The sequence below is a fragment of the Phyllostomus discolor genome, chromosome 7 (assembly GCF_004126475.2).
Source record: "Phyllostomus discolor isolate MPI-MPIP mPhyDis1 chromosome 7, mPhyDis1.pri.v3, whole genome shotgun sequence".
Taxonomy (NCBI): domain Eukaryota; kingdom Metazoa; phylum Chordata; class Mammalia; order Chiroptera; family Phyllostomidae; genus Phyllostomus; species Phyllostomus discolor.
The window spans coordinates 24,999,329-25,021,904 of NC_040909.2; the positions used below are offsets into that span (position 1 = coordinate 24,999,329).

General features: G+C 34.9%; 1 pseudogene; it reads right to left on the reverse strand.

The window, feature by feature from the left end:
• Positions 1–21,862: 21,862 nt before the first annotated feature.
• On the reverse strand, positions 21,863–22,338 carry LOC114501286 (annotated as a pseudogene).
• Positions 22,339–22,576: the final 238 nt, after the last annotated feature.

Consider the following 22,576-nt stretch of genomic DNA (forward strand, 5'->3'; position numbering starts at 1 on the left):
TCTCATTTGACCTGCCCACGTGGGGCAGAGCTGTCTGAAATGATCGTCACAGTGGGGATTCACTGGAACATCAGCCACCAAGAGCAGCTTTCTGGGGCAGGTTCTGTAACTGGTTTTTAAGTCACCCCACACTTGGAGCCAACAGACTTAAGGACAAGCAGCACTTTGTGTTCATAGCATTGTAGAGTGCTGCTTAGAGACTATTTTTGAAATAGATCAGGTTCAACTGTCTCATTTCTCAGAAGAGGAGCAATGCTAATATCTGGAACTGATCTTATAGTTTATAATTTATACAGAATATTCACACAGCCATTGTCTCATTTATTATGTCATTTGAAGCCTCAGCCCTATGAAGTTAAGCAAATTCTCTAAGGTCACATGGTTAATTAGTAACAAAATGAAAATAAAGTGTTAAAAACCGGAGGTTCGTTAATTGTGTGTTTTTCATTGAGCTATTTGCTTAACAAATATATAGTGTGCAATATCCAATAGACAGCGTACTTAGAACTTGGAGTTGGCATGACAAAAAGAAGGTGTGAGATCCTCAATAAATGTTGAATTGCCCTCAACTAATAGCAAAGAGAAGGTGTTGCCAGTACAGAGTAGGAGGTGACAAGTGCTTATGAGTGGTTCTAATAATTTTCTAGGAGAGTTCATATAAGGTGATTACATTCACTTCAGTGAAGAGAAAGGTTCTTCAGAATCTGTAAGACAAGGGACATTTGAACAGATTTTAGAAAGGTAGGATTTGAATATGTAGACTTACATCATATAGAACAGAGGGCATTGTTCCAGACAGGAGCAAAACGCAGAAAATATAAGGCAAATGGAAAACAGTGAGGACTCTAGCCTCAATTCTCAGTCACACTTTCTTTTTTATATTTTAATGTCTAGAATACAGTGAGCTATCTTAGAATCAGTTTCAAAAGAAACTAATTATCTACTAGGCTATGGATTAAGATGTGTATTAAATGAATGATGGACTCTTCAATCAACGGTGTCCTATAGTCTAGGATTTATCATAACTCATTTTGACAAAACCGAGGGTCAGTGAAGACAAGTAGCAGAAGCTTAGATTCAAAATTTAAGCTGTGAAGAAATCATGAAAGACCTTGTATAACAGAATAAAATGGTTGAGACTGTTCTATGGGCAATCAGGAGCCATGAAAGGTTTTATTGAGTAAGAAGCAATAGGATAAAAATAGTATTTAGGAAATTAAATTGACAGCAATATGTAGGCAGGATGAAAGTAGAATGGCAGAAGGGAAGTAGAATACTAAGAGGTGATTAAAATAGTTAAGAAGAGAAAAGAAACCATCTGAACTATAGAATCAGTTACTGAATAACAAATCACCCCCTGCCCCCCAAAATTTAGTGGTTTAAAACAACGACCATGTATTTATTTCATAATTATGCAGATTGGACATTTGGGCCAGGTCTATCTGGGCAGTTGTATCCTCAGCTGGTCTTACTCATGTAACTGCACCTAATTACTAGAGCTGGTTGGTCTAGGATGGCTTCAGTTGGGATGGCACATTCCATGGCCTTAAATGTTCCACGTTTTTTCATCATCCAGCAATCTAGCTCAGGCTTGTTCACATGGAGGCTGGGAAGAGCTCCAGAGGAAAGAGTAGAGGTACGAAGGCCCACTGGAACTTAGGCATGCAACTGTCACTGCCACTGTCTTCTGTTATCAAAGCAAGTCACAAAGTCAAGCCAGATACAAAGGGACAGAAAGCAGTTCGCCTTCTGATTCAAGTAGCTGCAGAGTCAGATTACAAAGGGGTATGAATAAAGGGAAGGGAGGGAGGAAAGTAATTATGGCCATTTTTTTCTGGCAATCTGCCACTCTCCCCAATTTGTTTCTTTATTGTTATTTTTTCATGTTATTTTTTACCATTATATGAAAGATATAGAGGAATGGGCCATTTTCTGGAACATATCTTATTATAATTCCTATCTAATTGTCACCATCCTTGCTAAAAAGAAACACAGTAATATTGTTTTAGTTTAAAAATCACCAGTTCTATTCTGATGATGCACTTCTATTAATCTCAAAACATTTGCACTGTCTTATACCATATTTAATAATATTAGTTAATGTGATTTTATGACTAAATTTGCCTTGTTTTTCTCTTCTATGTTTAAATTACATTACAATAAACATCATACTAGGCTTGGTAATTGAAAAATATAAACGAATGGGGGACTATAAAAAATGTTCCAACATGTTGTTAGAAAAAAAATGGTGCTTAAAATATTAAAATTGGTTTTGATCAAGAATTTTATTGACCTGCTCATTTAAGCATTGTTCTTCAATCTTCCTCATTCCATTGGCAGGTCTATTTTTAAAGATCTTGAGAAATCAAGTGGAATTTTATACATTTTAGGGACTAAGAAGAATAGAATAAAACATAATTGGGCATCTTGGAAAAATTTCCCTCCACTGTCAACTGCCTCAAATTATGTTTTTCTTTTATATCTATTTCAAATAGATATGCCTCTGGTGTTCATTCAGTTGCTTTCTTAAAATTTAAAAATTTACAATACATGTTGTTGGATAGAATACTGGGATCTCATTTCATTAGAGTAAATACTCTTACCAGATCATGTAATTTTATTTTCTAAGTACTTATGGAATCTGTTTTTTCTCTTGATGGCCACTGCCATTTCTCCAGTTCACATTTTCATCACTTCTCTTCTGGACAAATGCAGTAGCCTCTTTAACTGGCGTCACTGGTTCTAGTTTTTCCTGTTTTACAATGCAGCCTTTTGCTCTTGAGTATTTCCAGTGGACTATTAGTCTGGCCAAATGTTCTTTAAAAAGAAAGAATCTGTGTTAAAATAAGTTGGAAATGCTATAGGAGACCATATCCTCCTTGCTTACAGAGTCATAAAACCTGTTAGCACACTAAAAAATTTGAGAAGTCCTGAGTAACATAAAGCTAGCAGTGTGCTTTTTTCTCTTCTGCATTGTCCATGATGACCACCCTGCTTAATCTGAAGCACCTAGTACCTTAGGGAAAATTAGGATCATTTCAGCAGCAATTTGAAGAGACTGAGTCAATATTCAACATGCAACTAAAGGACTTGTGGAGACCAAAAGCTAGAAAAATTCTTGAAATCCCAGCTTTATAGAGAGAGAATGGATTTATAAACTCCAAAAGGTCTTTTAACATTGGTGGTATAATGGTTAGTATAGTTGCCTTCCAACAATCTTTTAGATATTAAGATTAAGGTTTAATGAAATCACAGATCACTATGTTCTACAAAAATAAACAAAATTGAGAAGTTAATCAGAAAGCAGTGGTGTGTGAGGTGTGCCTACCAGACAGAGAAAGGAACCTGATACTTTTCATGAGGAGAAAAAAGTGGTATTTGGAAGGAAAAGGTAGAGGGTAAAGGAGCAGCCTAGATCCTTTAGGGACCAGTATTCCCTCTTCATGGGCCTTGATCCAAGGAATGCCGGAGAGGTGAGGTTCAACCCCACGCAGGTCGAAATGGAACCTACAATGCTAAGGTGTGTGCACTCTCCTTACCAGTTGCAACTCTGAAAAGCACACCAACTTGCACAATCCCCTCTTGTGCCAATGTAAGGTGGCTGGAATGAAAGAGTAAAGATTGTACACGTATCTAGGCAGAAAAACAGCAGGAGGTTTTGCCAGTGGAATCTTCCTTGACAGATATGTGGTGTGGAGGAAATTTAAACAAAAATAAGACAGTGGATGTGTTATGAGTCACTGAAGTAGATGACAAAGGGACCCCATCTGAAAGACAGCAAAGCAGAATGAACTGGTTGAATATCAGAGGATTTAGCATGCTGTTGGGAGCCAAGGAGAAGCATAACATTGGCAGTGAGGATGAGGATAGGGTGCTCATGCCTTTGATTTTGCTGAGAGAACAGGTCATGAGTTACAGTCACTTAAGAACCAGACACAGAAAAAAAAAATCACTGCCCCAAGTCAGATAAGACAAAAAAGACCTCAATCAGAGTTCAAAAATAAAAGGCCCGGGAGACATTTACCCCAATCCAGGAGCCATTTTGAAGAGGAAATTGTGATCACATGCAGGTAAAGAAAACCATTTGAAAGAGAGCTTAAAGTTTAAGTAAAGTAAGAAGACTTTTAAACTGGAAAAGAATGAATTACCTGTAATTGGAAAGTTTACATTATTAATTTTCCCCATTATTAGAAATTGGGATGATGAAGGAACACATAGAAATGTCATACAATTTTATACAAGTGAGTTGCAAGGCTAAGTTGTTGACTTTATTACATAGTTAGATCTGATTCCTGTTTAATCCAGACTCTCCCAAACTTATTTATCAAAAACTGTATTTTTAAAAATTAACACATTGCATCTTCTTTTAGAAAAAGTATTCCATGAATACCCTCTGGGAAATAAGGCCGTATGCTCTGATTAGAGCTATCTCTTAAAAACAATCTTGTTTTCTTTTACAGTCATCTTATTATTTATTATTTTTTAAAAAAGCTTTCTGGAGTTCTTACATGTTTGAGGCATTATGCTAGGTTCCTGGACTACAACTATGACTCAGTCATATATTCTGACCTCAAGGAAGCCACATATTTGCAGGGCATATGTGCTTGTTTTGACAACATGTACACTAATATTAGAACAGTACAGAGGTGACTAGTGTGAATCCTATACAAGGATTGCTCGAAATTTATGAGGAGTTCCACATTTCATCTGAGTTCACACTCTCTCTTTAAGAGAATGATCAAGGCAAAGACATTCTCTCTCACCATTTCTATTCTATATGGTAAATAGAAGTTTAAGAAGGTGCAATAGTCCAGGAAATGGGATGAAGATTAGAAAAGAAGAATTAAAACTTTTAACAAACTTTTAAACAGACACGATTGTCTGATTAGTGAATCCTAAAGAATATACAAAACATTTACTCGCCCTAGTAGTTAATTTAACAAGGTCACAGAATACAAAATTAGTATACTAAAAACAAATACTAGCAAAATAAAAATTAAAATTCCATTTAAAATAGCTCCAAATACATAAAATACTCAAGGATAAATTCAGCCATAGATGAAAAACTCTCTATATTAAATCCACAAAAGATTAATGAAAAAAAATTAGAAAACATTAACAAATGGGGAACTACATTATGTTAGCAGATTGGAAGACTCAGTGTTGCCAGGATGTCAGCTCTCCCTGAGTGGTTGTGCAGCACCAGCACAAGCCAAATCCCAGTCCCAGCAAGTTTCCATGTTAGAAATCAATAAGCTATTCTAAAATTTATGTGAAAGGGCCAATAACCTGGGAGGTAATCTAAACAGTCTTGAAAAAAGAAAATATAGTACAGGAGGGCCCATATTCTCTTATTTCAAGTCCTACTTACTCTGTAGTTGGGTTGATCAAGGCAGTGTGGTATTTGTGGAAGGATAGTCACATACATAAAACAGAACAGAGATCCAGAAACACACCCACACTCACGAGTCACGTAGTTGTCGACAGCAGCACTGAAGGACTTCAGTAAACAGTGCTTGGACAACTAGATATCCACGTGGAAAAGAGAACTTTGATCCACTTTTTATTTTATATCCTGTTATATGTTAACTTAATATGAATGATAGACCTAATTTTAAAACCCAGGCTTTCAAAGCTTATACAAGGAAGCCTAAGAAAATATCTTCATGACCTGAGGGTTGCCCAAGAGAAATCATTTACAAAACATATACCTGGCAAAAAACAAAGAACTTGTATTCTATAATACAATAATAATAATAATAAACAATAAGCAATTCAATTACAAAAGACCTGAAGAGAGATTTTAGAAAGGAAGAAATATGTATGGCCAGTAAGTAAAAGTAAAACGATTCACTATCATTAGTCAGCAAGACAATTCAATTAAATTGAAGAGGTACCACTCCACACTTAACAGAATGGTTAAATTTAAAAACATCAACATTAAGTGTTTTTAAAGATACTGAGCAAGCAGTGATGATGTAATGGAATATAGTATAATTTGGAAAACTGTTAGTTTTTTTTAAGTCCAGCATATATCTTCCCTACATTCTGACAATTTTACTCCTAGCAATTTTTCCCATGGAGATGACACTAGATTTCCACACAAGACTTCATGGGAAATGTCCAGAGTATTCATAATAGTTCAGAACTAGAAACAACCCAAAATGCCTATCAACCAAGGAATAGATAAATTATTTTCATACAGTGGAATTTTATTAATCAATAAAATGAAAAAAACTGTTGAATCATACAACAACATGGGTGAACCTTTCAGACAATATATTGGGCAAATGAACCCAGGCATACTAAAAAATCCACACTGTATGGTGAATTTAGTGTATGACTTTCCAGAACAGAAAATGCTGACGTATTGGGACAAAGGATTTACCAGGAAAAGGCAAAAGAGAACTTTCTACAGGGATGGAAACTTTCATGTCTTAGTAGCAGTGTGAGTTTCATGGATGCAAGCATTTATCAAAGTTCATTAACTTGTGCAGTTCAGATTTGGATATTGTATGGTATATGAACTTTACTCTCCAAAAAACAAATATTAAACTCTAGTAGGAATTATTTTTGCAATGGTATAGACAACTGATTCTGAAATAACTCTGTTTTATGATTTCACAGATAAGTAAATATATCATTGGGAATGGGTGCCTGATATTTCCCTGTTGGAGTTATAAATATGGAAGGGGGACAGCTGGAATAAACACAGCGCTGTTAGACTGGAATTGGAATTATCAGATAAACTTATTGTTTGTAATATATAAATAGATGGATACAGAAATATGTGTGTATTTTTGTTAGTGCTTTTACTAGCTCTGAGCACTGAAAGAGGCCGAAAGCCCTGAAATACTAGCAGCAATGAGCACAACTAGTACTCAGATATTGGCTCCTACATACCATTTGCCACTGAAAAATACCAGGGCTCCTTGGAGGAAAGATTAATATCAAAGCTGAAGCTGAAAAAGTACAAGATAAATTGTGCAAAACAGTAAGAAAGTATTCAAAAAACGTTGGAGGTATGTCAAAAAGACACAGAAGATATACTGAAAAGGCTATCCATGTCTGAAATCTGGAACTATTTGACCATTAATATAAATAATGCTAGGAGTGGATTATACTTCATTGCATTAAATAGAAATATGTGGGTCTAAATCGATGTAAAAATAAAAACCAGGAAATCTATCAGGTGGCAGGGGGGTGGCAGGAATTAACAGGGAGGTGAGGGCAGGCATCAGATGGTGGGGCCGCCTCTGCAGCTTCACAGCCCTCTGTCCCTGCTTGTATTTCCCCTTCTGCGTGGAACAGCCTTCCTTTTTCTCCCTGGCTCCATGTCCTCCTTCTCTCCTTCTCAAGGCTCAACTCCTGTCATCTCCTTTAAGAATACTTCTTGAATTCTTAGACGTAGCTTAGTGAAGTAATTATTGACCAGTTGTTGTCTTGTTTTTTATAATGTCTTTCTCTCCCACTATAGACAACAGAAATCCTTCTTATATATCTTAGAGCTCTCTTTTCTCTTAGGTTTATGTCATCTTCTCTATTTTCCTATCTCCATCCCCAACCTAAACTGGTGAGAGACTTAGATTTTAACTCTCTTTTTTTGTCTGTGTGATGCTTTACTATGAAGGATGCGGTAACATTAATTGCATTGTATTAAATTGTATCCCATCAATTGGTTATGAGCTATGAAAATGAAAGTAATAGGGGTCAATTTAGTAAAAAAATTAGTTTATCTTGATGCCAGCTGTGAGAAATGCGTAAGACTGGCTGGGAGCCAATCGCAGAGGCCCTGTAAGGTACATCCGTCCACCTGCTTGCAGGAGAAACCTGATTTAAAGGAAAAAATGCAGATGACTGCAGCTCTCCTTCTGTCCTGCAATTCAGAGCTGCATTTTGTTTTGCTCCCTGACTGGACAGTTCTGAACTGGGCTCCCTGGCGATAGATGCCTCCATCAGTCAGTTGGACCAAATGAATCACAGTGATCTGCCTCAATGATGGAAATGAGACAGCCTTGGAGGTATCAAGATGCCCATTCACTCAGGATCACAAAGAAACCTCATGCTGGATTCCAGGCTGCCCTCCCCCCTCTTTGGCTCCTGCTAAAAATAAATGTATAGAAGCCACACAAACACTGCTCCCCCTCAGCCCCACTGTTCTTTCTGAAGACAGATATAAAATAAAAGCCATATGAAGAAGAAGCAGATTCCTCCCCACTCCCACCCCTAACCCCAGACTGGGAGAAATTCCCCAGTGTGGGTTAAACCTTAGGGGACAGGCCAGTGAAAACAACAGACACAACACATTACAGGTGCTAATCACTCTGCTGTCATTTGACCGTTTCACCTTGCTGGATACAGGCATTGTAGCCCTATCTACCTCAACCATCTGAGTTTGATCATGTTATGCAGCGGTAACTGAGATGCAAACTGAGGCTAGATGAGCACCTATTTGAGACAAAACTCAAGGAATATTTAATTCGTAAAGGTATGCACAGCATTTGAGCAGCTTTGGGAATGCTAGCATTTCAGTGATTTTCTTTCTATTTTTAGAGGTTTCTTCAGACTCGTTTGCTCATATTTGTATAAACATGAGAATTATGTTTATATACATAAAACTGATATATATATATACATATATATATAACTGATATGGATATATATGTATATACCTAACTGATTGATGATAAAATAATCATTTTATAGATAAGGAAACAGAAACTTGGAGAGGTGGAAAACTTTTTTACTTATAAAAGGAAGAGAACTATGTAATTCTGGGCTGAAAAATAAGAAGTTATTCACAGGAAACTGAGTGGACAGTGAACTGTATACTAGGAAAACAACAAATGAAGGGAGGAAAGAGATATAATTGGTTATCATCTGGCCACAGGTTCTCAGTAGAAGATGGTATTAAAGTGGGCTGGGATAAGTTAACTCCAGCCTTTATTACCTATTGGGCTTACACTTGAGATGTTCAAGAATGTTGCTGAGCTCTGTTCAGGGAATGGAGACACCTTTCCAAAACTCACTCAGATATCTTGCAGATTTGTCAACATAGGAGAAGGACAGATTGATGAGAATGTAGATGACTTAAGGTACTGCTATCATATTAATGAAAACAGTTGCCAACTTATATCCACTGTAAGATACTACTCTGTTCCTTCTTTTTGTAATTCTTGTCTTCCACCTCCTTACTCTGCATTCAGGCATTAATGACTTCTCATTCAGTACTATTACTTCACAGGAGGATAATGCAGTAAAGCTGGAGGAAAAAAAGTTTTATTTTTTAAGTCTTGTTTCATGCTCAAGACAAAAAAATTAAGAATGAACTATCATCAGCCAGATTCCATTTTTCCTACCATTGAGGGGAGGAAAAGACTTCATGAAATGGGAGAACAGTGAAGAAAAGGTAAAGAGTACCAGCCAAACTGGATAGTGATGGGTGCCAGCAATGGGGCTCTGAGTCACTCACTGGACTTTCTCCACTGTTCATCCCCCACTAGGTTTACTCCCAGAAGACATGATAGAATATCCATAGAGTTTGAAGTTTTCAATGTAAATGAGAAAATGCAAAATTTTTATAAGTAGCATGGAGGATGAAGGCAAGACTTGTTTCCTTATGCCTAGATGTTAATTTTCAACAATACCAAGTATTCCAAAACTTATCTCAGATGAAATAGAAAGTTTAAATAGACATTTCATAAAAAAGAGTTAGTTACTTTTAGAAAACACCAGGCCCAGCTAGGTTCATGAAAGAAGTCTACTAAAGCTTAATGAGTAGATATATTAATGCTATTTAAACTTTTCCAGAGCATTAGAAAAAGAAAAAAAATTCAAATGATTTTTGTAATGTATAGAAATATCAAAATGTAACAAACACTGTACAAAAAATAATCCTAAAGAACAATCTCACTTATGCACATCAATGCACACATTTTAAATAAAACATTAGCTGATGGAATTTAGGCATAATTAAACCTACCAACAGGGTTCAGTTGCAGAAATGCAAGGATGGTTCCTATTAATATCATTCATCACTTTTATACATTTAAGGAGAAAAATAATGATCACATCTAAGCCTTTGAAAAAGCATTTGATAAAGTTCAATATTCATCTTGTATTAAAAAACTATAAACAAGATAAGAATGGATAAGTGTTTCTTTAACATGAGAATCTCACATCTGCTTTTCTATTTTTGTCTGTACCTATCTTGGTCCCAAAGCCACATTTTACTTACTATGGAAATAAATTGCTTTCTTATGCACAAAAAGTCACCAGATAAAATATATAAATAAAAAAAGAAATTTTTTGGTAGATATTTACTAAAGAAATATGAATAGAAAATGAAATAATTCAAAATAAATATAAAAAGTTCAATGTGTTTATAAAGAATATATTAAAAAGCTCTTTTTCTTTCTTTCTTTCTTTCTTTCTTTCTTTCTTTCTTTCTTTCTTTCTTTCTTTTATTAAATCCTTTTGCATTTTATTGTTGTTCAAGTACAGTTTTCTGCCTTTTCCCACTACCTCTCCCCACCACCCCAGCCATCCCCTACCCTGTTTCCACCTTCCCTTATATTTGTCCATGTGTCCTCTATAGTTGCTCTTGTAAACCCTTCACCCTTTCCCCCCCATTATCCTCTCCCCTCTGGTTACTGTCAGTTTGTTCTTAATTTCAATGTCTTTGGTTATATTTTGCTTGCTTGATTGTTTTGTTGATTAGATTCCAGTTAAAGGTGAGATCATATGGTATTTGTCCCTCACTGCCTGGCTTATTTCACTTAGCATAATACTCTCCAGTTCCATCTATGCTGTTGTGAAGAAACTCCTTCTTTCTTTCTGCTGCATAGAATTCCATTGTGTAAATGTAGCACAGTTTTTTTAACCCGTTCATTTACTGATGGGCACCTAGGTTGCTTCTGGCACTTGGCTATTGTAAATTGTGATGAACATTGGGGTGCATAGATTCTTTTGGATTGGTGTTTCAGGGTTCTTAGGATATAATCCTAGCAGTAGAATTGCTGGGTCAAAAGACTCTTGAAGGACATTTAAAAAATGTCTGAAAAAGGAGAAAGAGACTATGTTCTTGGTAGGAGATTTTATATCATAAACACATCCAGACTTTCCATGTTAATTAGTTTTTTATGATTATAATAAAATTACTATTTTAAAAATAAAGCTAGAAAAGCTGATAAAATTAATATGGAGAAAAAATAAGGATAACCAAGTAAAATTTTACTGAAGAAGAGTTTTGCAAGTGAACTGAACTAAGCCTTTCTGCATATGAATACATCATTAAAACATTCTGGTATTTATGAGTAATAGAAAAACAAACTAGTTGAACACAATTCCAGAAAAAGGCCCAAATGTGTATACAAATATATTATATAATAAAGATACTACCTTAAATCTATGAGAAGTAGGTGAAATATTTCTTAACTATGGATCCATGTCATTGGTAGATGATATCATTTACCATACTAAATTCAAAAAGGATTTAAAAACTTAGATATTAAAATATGAAATAGTAAAATACTAGGAGAACTATAGATAAATTTTATCATAATCTTGGAGTGAGACTTTCTCTGACTCAAAATCCAGAAGCCATAAAGCAAAAGACTGATAGATTCAATTGCATTTAAAAAAAGCCTATGCATGAAAAGTGAAATAAGCACTAGTAACAATAAAAGTGGGATTGATATAAATATGCATCTGATCTTATAAATTACTGATATCTCTAATTTATAATGCATTAGAAATTGAAAGCAACATGATTAACTTCATAGAAAAATAAACAAATGATATATACAGTTATTTCATGGGAAAGTAAATAGAAATGGCCTTAAGACATGTGAGAAGATGCTCGATCTCACTTAACAATATAAAAAAATACATTAAAACTACACCAGACTATCATTTTTTAATCATTAAATTAACAACATTCAAAAGTTTGAAAGTACATTTCCTTTGTAAATGTGGTGGGACTGGGTATGGTAAGAATAGACATTGCCTCAAACCAGTATAGTTTCTAAGGGTAATTTAGCAATATTTGTCAAAATTTTAAATACCTTTAACCCAGTCACACCACTTCTACTATTTATTTTAGAGATACACTTGTATATGTGTGAAGTAATGTATGTAGATGTTCATTTATGCAAAATGAGGCATGCAGAGATTTTTATAGTAGAAAATATTTGGAAATCACTTGAAAATCTACCAGTATTGCATTAGTTAAATAAATAAATTATAATATAGATTTTGGAGTACATATTATATTTAAAATATATGAATATGTATTATATAAGTGTATGTGTTATAGAAATATAATATACTTTATTATAGAAATATAAAGTACATTATGTAAGTATAATACACAGTCCATATATTATGCATTTTATATATGTTAATATAATATATAAAAAGGAGTATAATGCAGCTGTATGAAGGAATGAGGAAACACTAGGCATATATATAAAGGTCACTAAGGAAATCATTGCTAAGGAATGTATTATATATTTACATAGATCCAAACATTTATTTTTAAGTAAAAAGTGGTTTTCAAATAAGTGGCTTTAAAAGGAATAATGTATAAGGAGGATAAATGGAGACGGACAGAGACTTGGCTTGGGGTGGCGAACTTACAATACAATGTACAGGTGGTGTGTTGTGGAATTGTGTATCTGAAACATATATAATTTTGTTCATTAGTGTCAACCTAATACATTCAATAAAATGGAAAAATGTATGTTTATCATACAACATTTTGTCTATAATAAAGAGCATTAGAATATCTGTGTGTATGTTTGTATGTATTTTTTTCTGCTTGCATACAAATATAATAACATTGGTAGAAACACAAAAACCAGAAATAGAAGTTATCTTTTAGGGTATGGGAACTGAACACCTAAAGGCATGGGTGAGAGCAAGGTTCTTCACTGCATGTCACTTTATTTTTTCACTTTGAACCACATGTATGCATTATCTGTTCAGGAAAACAAAACCTCAGTGAAAGAATAAACAAACAGTAAAACATTCATAGGAAGGGGAAAACACCACAAACAATACCTCAGGATAAAACAAGCAGAATCACCTATAAATGGAACCTAATCAACTAAACAAACAACTGAGAAAAGTAGAACCAGAGACACTGAAATAAACAGCGAATTGACAGTAACCAAAGGGGGCAGGGAGGGGAATAACCAGGGAAAGAAGAGGGAGGGTTGCCAAGGAACATGTATAAAGGACCCACAGACAAAGCCAAAGGGGGGAAGGATTGAGGGTGGGAAGTGGAGGTAGGTGGGACTGGGGAGAGTGGCGGCAGGAAAATAGAGACAACTGTACTTGAACAACAATTTAAAAAAAAAAAGCAGACTAATGGATGAATGTGGAACAAGAAAGGTGAGAATCAGTCCCATAGGCTTTGACATAGTGGGTAGTGTGGGGATCACAATCTGGGCCCAACTGGCTGGATTCAGCACAGAGATGCGTTTTCTCCAGATAGCACGCTACTGCTTTAAAGTATGAATCCTCGTGTCAATTGCGAGTCTGCACTTTCCAGTTTGCTGTGGTCACCAACCATCTATTATCTTATACTAGATGCTGAAAAGTATTTGAGAAACAATCTCTGCTGTAGAGTCACTTGTGACCAGATATTTTCACCACTGTCTGTAGAAACCATTACCTTCTCCTGATCAATCGCTAAGAGCCTTTTCACTGTAGGAGAGATTTAGCTTCTAAAATTCGGTTTTAGATGATACTTTAACCAAGGCCAGAGATGATCCTTTTGAACCCAGTTCCACAGGAGTTAGGGAACTTAGATAGGTTTTGATGAAAAATCTGTATTTTTTGACCTGTTTGTGAAAAGCTTTTCATAAGAGAACCAAATGTTCCCCTTAACATTTACTTAAAAAATTAGAAAATGCGTTAGTAACAGCCTTATCTCATAGATTTGCACAGGAAAGGACAACATGACCTTTTAAATATTCCTTTTTTAGTTAATTCTTAGGATCAAGATTGAGAAAAGCAATTGAGAATAAATATTGGAAAAAATACGACTGTTAAACAGCCAAACCTGGAACAGTGAGCCCCACAAAAGGGAAAGTAATTGATAGATGAATAATACAATGTGTAAAGATGTATTAGTGTTTTCATTATTTTGTACTATTTCTATTCAGTTGGAGCTGATTTCCATAGTAATATAGTTAGCTAAAAGTCTGCCTTTGTATATAAGTCTCCACAGAAAAGCAAATATGAAAATGGCAATTTTTTAAACAATATTCTGTTTTTTGTTTAATAAAACTAATGTTTTCAAATCTGCTTTTATTAAAACACAATAAATATCATCAATTTTTGACACGAAATCTCATTATATACTGTAAATATTTATCACTTTCTAAGGGGAAGATTATGCAGTAGATGACTTCTCATTGATTCACTCATAAAGCTGAGTTAGGAGTGAAGCTTCTTTTTATTTTCATAAAAATAAGAGAGACTCAAAATTTGACATCCATTCCATTTGGACCAGCTAATCAGACAAAGCACAGATGGTGCACTTTTCAAAAGCATTTTTTTTAGCCTAAGAAAAATTTAAAAAGTAATGTTAATATAAAAACCTTGAAGGTAAAATAGACTAAAAACAGACAATGCTATTGCAGAAATCATTTCCTCTTCAGTCCAGGAATTTACTTTCTTCTTAAATCTAAAGTATTATATATTCAATTTAATGATGCATAAAACAGTATAATTTATACTGTTTTGTCTTTATAGATCTGAAGAGAAAATCTTTAGAGTCAAATAATGGCTTAATGTGGAAGACAGAGCACATATGTAGTCTTGGTGGGAACAGACCCAGGAATTCTAGGGGACTGACATAATTCAGTCATTGGTCAGGTATCTACAAATGTAGATTTTTGTCATTGATTATTGATGTCTACAAACCTATAGATTTGTGAGGTCTGACATACTTCAAACCATCCTAACTCACGATGTTATAATATGAAGTAAAACTTTGGAAATGAGGAAGATACCAGGCATGTCTTTCAGGAGTCAGTGCTGTTGGAGTTAAGCACAGACAAGGACAGTGGCCAAGGGCAGTTGGGTGAGTCCTCATCTAGGTAAGCACATAAAGTATGGCAATGCCACTCAGTGTGGCTTGGACTGGGGTAGTTATTCTCCTTTCTGGACCTCAGATTTTTACCCTGAAAACTAAATAGTTAAATAATATTAGTGATTGAACCATTCTGGGGGGAGGGGGTAAGAATAAACAGTTTGAAAGTATGATGAAAGTAGATATGCACATTCATTATGACAATTTTGGATAAAAATTCAAGTGAGTCAAAGACCTTCAGAAGGGCTCCCGCTAGGGATCCATGGACCACTGGTTAAGGGCCCCTGAAATTAACAATCTTTACAAACATACCTTAGACATTTTTATTCATTCATTATTTGGTCACTCACATTCCCATTTTCTTCTCTAGAAGTGTGTGAATCAAACCTGCGATACTTTGGTTCTCAGCCTGCACTCAATCCACTGAGCTACGTCAGCCAGGTCATTCCTACTTTTTGAGACAAAAGATAGTTAAACTTTATTCAATTTCATCCCTACTTCCTTCTGAGGAATGGTGATGATAGTGCAGTGGAGGAATGTGAGATTCTACCATCTTCTACTATGTAAAGAAAATTCAGCTTGTGCCAGACTTCAGGCTGGCGTGTTAACTTTTGGATATTTACACCAGTGCAGTAAGTTATCCTCCCAGATAATCTCACATAATAGTTTGCTGTTTCTTTACTGTGCCCTAACATTTTTGATTAAATAATTTGAGATGAGATCCTTAAAGCAAGAACAAATCAATTAGTCTTAGAATATCATTCTTTGTTTTAACTATTTAAAGGCTTAATTTACTTTTAATGTTTAATTCATTTTTTTCAAGAGGTATTCTCATTTGGTAGAGAAAAGTTACTATCTTGGAGTTTACAAAATCATTTTGATTCTTATAATCCCCTTTGAAAATCAGGAAATTTTTTGTGGATACAACTTGCAGATGCTACTACTTATGTGCAATTAATTTCTCCTTCAAGTATAGTGGCTTTTCAATACTCAATTAATGTATTTTTAAAAGAGACTAACTATCCACTTTATGAAAGTAATTATTTAATTATTCTGGACAAAAGAAATAATAGCCAGCATAACATCCAAGATTCAGCCAAAATTAATTTCAAATGTCAGCCTTTTCTATTCTTGGCCTTCATGCTAATAAAGTTCCGGTCAAACTCCAGGACTTTAAAAATAATGAAATGTATTGGGCTATAATTTGGTGCCTAGAGTATCATTCTTAAAAGACAGCATTCTCAATGTGTTCTGGGAAAACTGGGTTAGGATAATAAGCAGATGACTATTCAGCATTTCTGAAAATGATAAGAAAGATAATTTAAAAATAACTAAATAATTACTCTGCTTAAAAAGAGAGACCTACATGAAGCAGAAATTTAAGAAATTCCTCAACAAATGGAAAGCAAATAAAACTGAATATGTGGCAGTAACTTAAGGTCATGACATATACAGATGCTTGGGCATTGTTCTGTAAAAATTCAAAGCTGAGTCCACTGATTCGGGTGGAGGAGAACAACGGTGGAGGTGATAAATTAGGGTAATATATTTTGAGGACCTGGTTAGCCCACCTCTTTTCCTTTAACCTGGACTCATGGGACAAATTAAAATAGGAAATTGTTGGGAGAAGCTGATGAATGTTCAAGTATACAGCAACTTTCAAAAGGGCCTTAGAATCTGCCACAATCAGAATACCAATTCCAGAAACATTCTAACCAGGAGGATATCCTACCCCCACCTTCAGTATTACTGGAGAGATTCTATTATTCAGGTGATGGAACCAGGTGATTGCCCCCAAATATTCCTCAAAATGAAAAAAAACATATATACTGTGTCAGGAACATCATATTGGTCATGGACTAGAAATTCAAAAATTCTAAGAGGAATAACAACTAAATTTTGAAATTTTAATAGAAGAGAAAAGAAGGAATGGATAAGAAATTATTAAGGGGGAAAAAGTAGAAAAGAATTCCAAAGCTGAAGAGAGAAATGATTTTTTAGCTTTTTGAGATACAGTTCAGACAGAATACATGCCATAATGTCACTTTATGGGTGAAATTTATAAAATGTTGAAGATAATGAGAAAACTAAAAGTTTCCAGAAAGATAAAAATAGGTTTTCTGTGAAGAAATGGAACTCAAATTAACATCACGCTTTTCATCAAAAGCAATGTGTATTAGAATACACTAGAGCAAAATGTTACTATTTGGAAGGAAAGTAATTTGAACCTAAAATTCTGTACTCAGTGAAAGTGTCATTCAATTAGAAAGACCTATGAGAAACATTTTATTTTTTTTCACAGAAAGTACCTTTAGCTAATAAAGGTACTTTATTGAGTAAATGAATAAAATAAGATTGTAATTTATTCTATAGTATCATTATTTTTCAGTCTTAATAGCAAAAACAGACTTCAGTGCCCAAGATAACATAGTTTCTTTCTCTTTTTAAATTTAAAAAAAATTATTGTATTTTTTCATTAAAATTTACTACACACAAAATCTGAAAACATTGCTAGAGAAGACTTCCATCAGTAAATGTATACACATATATACATACATACTGCAAACCAATAAAATAAAAAGAAAAAAGAAACAAAAATGCAGCCTAACAAACATATAAGACACTTTAATTATAAATAATTATTTATGCAGAATCTAAAAATAATAATAACCATCTAGATTTCAAGTCCCAAATAATCTCAACATATAATGTGGTGGGGGTTTAGTAGGCTAGAAGGATATGATGGAGACAAAGTTTCTAAGAAGGTAGCAGAAAATATATACAATGGAAAAATCTGAAAAAAAAATGATAGTACATATAAAGACCTATCCTAGAGATTCACTGTGCAAATAATAGAAATCTCAGGATGAGGGAGGTTAGAAGATGTAATAAAAGAAATTATTGAAGAAAAAATTTTAGTACTGAAAAATCAGATGAAAAAATGACCTACATTATCCCAGAATTGTTTTATTAGAATTTGCCAGTAAACCAAGAGAGAAGACATGGTCCAGAAAACAGCTGATAGTGAGTTGTCTAAGTAAATAATGATGAAGATGATGAAAATAATAATTAGTATCTATTGAGCTATTTAATACCTGCGTAACAAATTTACATCACTTCTACTACCCTCCCAAACATCTAAAATGCATTATATAAAGTAATTAAGGGAGTATTTAAATGAGAAATTTCTAATTTTTACGTTTATCTAAAATTGGTGGATCAAGAAATAGAAATAAAAAAGAATTACTAAAGTTATGACGTTATTACTAGAAAAGCTAACACAATTTATGAGAAATGCCATCTGGAGAATGAGGAGGATATGGTCTGTAGATTATGTTTTCTCTTAAACCTTTCTATACTACTTGATTTGTTACCAATGTATGTGTTAATTTGATAAAATGAAAATGCAAAAGATATACACCAGCACAAAAAGAATAAACCTTAAGCCATTCAACAAATGAAAGGGGAAAAAAAGTGTTGAGAGTGGAAAACATTTAGTATGTTGACAGGAATAATTCCAGGATCACAATAAATATGAATACAATAAATTCCTTTATCATGATCCAGATTGAATAGTTTCAAAGAATCCAACTATTAGAATTTGCAAATGGCACATGGAAATAGGCACTTGACCTTTTCTGGGACTTTCAGCTTTTTTGGACATCTGTCCTCTTTGGAGACCCTTCCCATTATAAATTTCTGACAGGCTAAACGTTCCCAGAATTCCCTGATATTATGGCAAATATATGTGATGAGATATGTTAGTCAAATGCATCTGTGAGACTAACTGGGAAGTGGAAAATGATCATAAAGGGTCACTGGATTTTCAAAGTGATTAGTCGCAGTCTGGCCTCCAGCTTGCAGTGGGGTTGGTAAGATTGGGTGTCGGGGCTGAACAGTAGCAGCGCTGTGTTTTCACTAGTATAGCCATTCCAGAGTGGTTTAGTTTTTCCTGCTGAGCAAGTCTTGAGCCTGATTTTGTGATTGTTCTACATACTCTCTGAGCTATTTAATACCCTTAAATTTTTTCTATTATGCTATAACTAGCTAATTTCCAACTGGTGTTATTTTCATTTAAATACCCTGAGATACACCTAAAAGTAAATCATTTGAAAAGATTGTATGATAAGATGCTAAAATTGTTTTGGATAAATTGCTGAGACCATGAATATTACATTTCAAGGTGAGGTTCTAGGTCAGCATGAAGTTATCAAAAGAGTTACCAAAATCTAGTTATATGAGCCTTCCATCACCTGACAAGAAAGATATACAAGAGTTAGTTTTATAAATGAAATAAGTAGAAGCTTTTTAGAGAAATCCATCCCACAAATGAAAAAAAAAACCTTCAACAAGATCACTTGGAGAACTTACTATGTGAACCCCATGAATTTAGAGGACACAATACGTCTGATTCTATCTTGGGAAGTCTAAAAGGCAAGAGATGAATTTGTTAGCTGCAGTGAAAATGAAGTAAAGAAGCAGTCTCTGTAGTATGGTCTGTATTTTTGGAGTTTATCAGAGAAACAGATGTAGAAGTGTGTCCTGTGGGTCGAACTGTGGGTCATACAAAAGAAAGAGCTGGACTTATCTTAGTTCTTATCCAAAAGGACCCTGAGAAATGATAGGCCATATACAGAGAAACTGTGGATTTCCTCTAATAACTATAGCTCCAAGAAAGACAAAGTAACCAGCTAGAATAGAGATGGATTTGCCCACATCAAAGAAATGTACCTGCATTTAAGCTTTCTCCATATCTCATTTATTTTTATGCTAAATACTATTCAATTGTAGTGGTATACAACAATTTACCCAGTCCTCTATTAAAAGACTCAGTTTCTTCCAGTTTTGGCAATTATGAGTAAAGTTACTATAAATATTTGCATGCAGATTTTTGTATGATAATGTTTTCAACTCATTTGGGTAAATGCCTAAGAATATAATCACTGGATTGTATGGTAAACCTATGTTTAGCTTTGTAAGAAACTGCCAAACTCTTACAAAGAGGTTGTTTCATTTTTCATTCCCATGAGAGTTCCTGTTGTACTACATCCTTGTCACCATTTGGTGTTGCCAGTGTTTGGATTTTAGCCATTCTAAAAGCAGTGTAATAGTATCTCATTGTTTAAATTTGCAGTTCTCTAATGACACTTAATGTTTTATATCTTTGCATAGGTTTATTTGACATGTGCAATTTGACATGTGTATATCTTTTTGGTAAGGTGTCTATTCAGATCTTTGCCCATGTTTTAATTGGATTGTTTGTTTTCTTATTAGTAAATTTTAAGAGTTCTTTGTAGATTTTGGATACAAGTTTCTTTTTAGATATGAGTTTTACAAATATTTTCTCCTAGTCTGTGGCTTATCTTTTTACTCTCTTAACAATGTCTTTTAAAGAGCAGATTATTTTCATTTAACTTAAGTCTGACATCAATTTTTTTCTCCCACGGATTGTGCTTTTGGTGTTGTATCTAAAAAGTTATCTTTAAACCAAAGGTAGTTTTTTCTCACCTTTTAGAAGTTTTATAGTTTTGCATTTTACATTTAGGTCTTCGATCTTTTGTGAGTTCATCCATTGGGAGATAGGGTAGGGGGAAAATGGTTGTGGGAAAATGGAAACAACTGTATTGAATAACAATTTAAAAAATTAAGAAATGATTATCTTTCTTCCATTTAATTTTTATTCCTTGTCAAAGACCAGCTGGCTATATTTATGTGAGTCTATTTCTTGGTTCTCTGTTCTATTCCATTGAACAATTTGTCTATTATTTTGCCAATATCACACTCTCTTAATTACTGTAGCTTTATACTATGTCTTGAAGTCAGATAGTATCGGTCTGCTGACTTTGTTGTTCTTCTTCCCTATTGTGTTGGCTAGTCTGTGTCTTTTGCTTTTTAATATAAACTTTATAATATGCTTTTAAATATCTAAAATATAACCTTTTGAGATTTTGATTGGATTGTATTGAATTTTTTATATTGCACAGGGGTGAGCAAATATAGGTTTCCATTTGTGTGGAAAATAATACAATAATTAGTAAATAACAATACAAGAAAAAACTGTGTTTTTCATACTCACAACTATAAACCTACTTTTGTCTACCCATGTACTGGGAAGAATTGACATCTTAACAATATTTTTTATTTCCCTGCTGAATCTATCAATTACTGATAGAGGAGTGTCGTGTCAAAGCCTCCAACTAATTATAGTAGATTTGTCTATTTCTCCTTAAAGTCTATCAGTTTTTGCCTCATGTATTTTGATTCTCAGCTGCTGGGCTCATACTCATTAAGGATTATTGGATCTTTTTAGAGACCGACCCCTTTATGCAATAACATGCTATCCCTGAAAATTATCCTTGCTTCTGAAGTCCAGTTTATCTGTTATTAATATAGCCACTTCCGTTTTCTTTGGTTAATATTAGCATAACATATTATTCTTCACCCTTCTATTTTTTCATAGCACAGTGAATTCTAATGTTCACATTTTGGTGAAGGGGAGGTCCCACAACTCACTTTTAGAGATACCTCAAAGGTTGTCTGTACCAACAGAAAGGTTTGGTTCAATTTCTTCCTCACTTAGGATACAGAAAGACGGTTAACATTGGTGGTCCAAACCCCTCTGGGCTGAGGTAAGGCAGGAAATGGACAAGGTGGTCATCTGGAAAAGATGGGCAGAGCATGGGTATGAGCTCAAGTTATTGTTGACAGAAGGAGCTGGTCCTGGTTGTTTGCTGGGGTCCTGGAGGGAAGCCTGAGTGCTCAGGCAGGGCAGATGTTCCTGTGTTGCCCTTCATCTGCCCAGTCCACCAGCTTGCTGCTCTTGAAACACAGCTGGCTCTCTCTCTAGGCCTTTCCCACAAGGCACTGAAACAAAGGATGTTCCCACAACTTCATGGACCAGCCAGCCCAGACCATTTCTGGGAGCCTCATTTTCCTGCCAGTTCTTCTGTGCCAACCATTCAGGGTATCTGCAGATGTGGGCACTGAAGTCTTCCTGGATGGTGGCATGGGGCAGGGGCAGCCTAGTTTGTATGTCCTATCATGGTCCTCAGGTGCAGACCACATTGGGGCCTTCCCAGACCATGACCACTACTGGACCAGAGTTCAAGTAGATGATGAGGGCTGAGTAGGTCTTCCTCTACAGGTCCTGATGGTACTCAGCCAGGGGGCTCTCTGGTGCCCGTAGCATCTTCATCTCCAGCAGCTTGAAGCCCCTCTTCTCAAAGCTCTGGATCACATCCTGAAGAACTGCTGCTTCAGCCCATCGGGCTTCACCTCAATCACTGGTAGGTCCGGGTCCAGGAATGCCCTCAGGAGCTGGCAAGCTCGAGATGGCTGGGTCAGGACACCTGCTGTGCAGTAGCTCTGGCTTCTTTCAAAAGAAGCCAGAGCTTCTTTTCTTTTCTTTTCTTTTCTTTTCTTTTCTTTTTTCTTTTCTTTTCTTTTCTTCTTTCCTTTCCTTTCCTTTCCTTT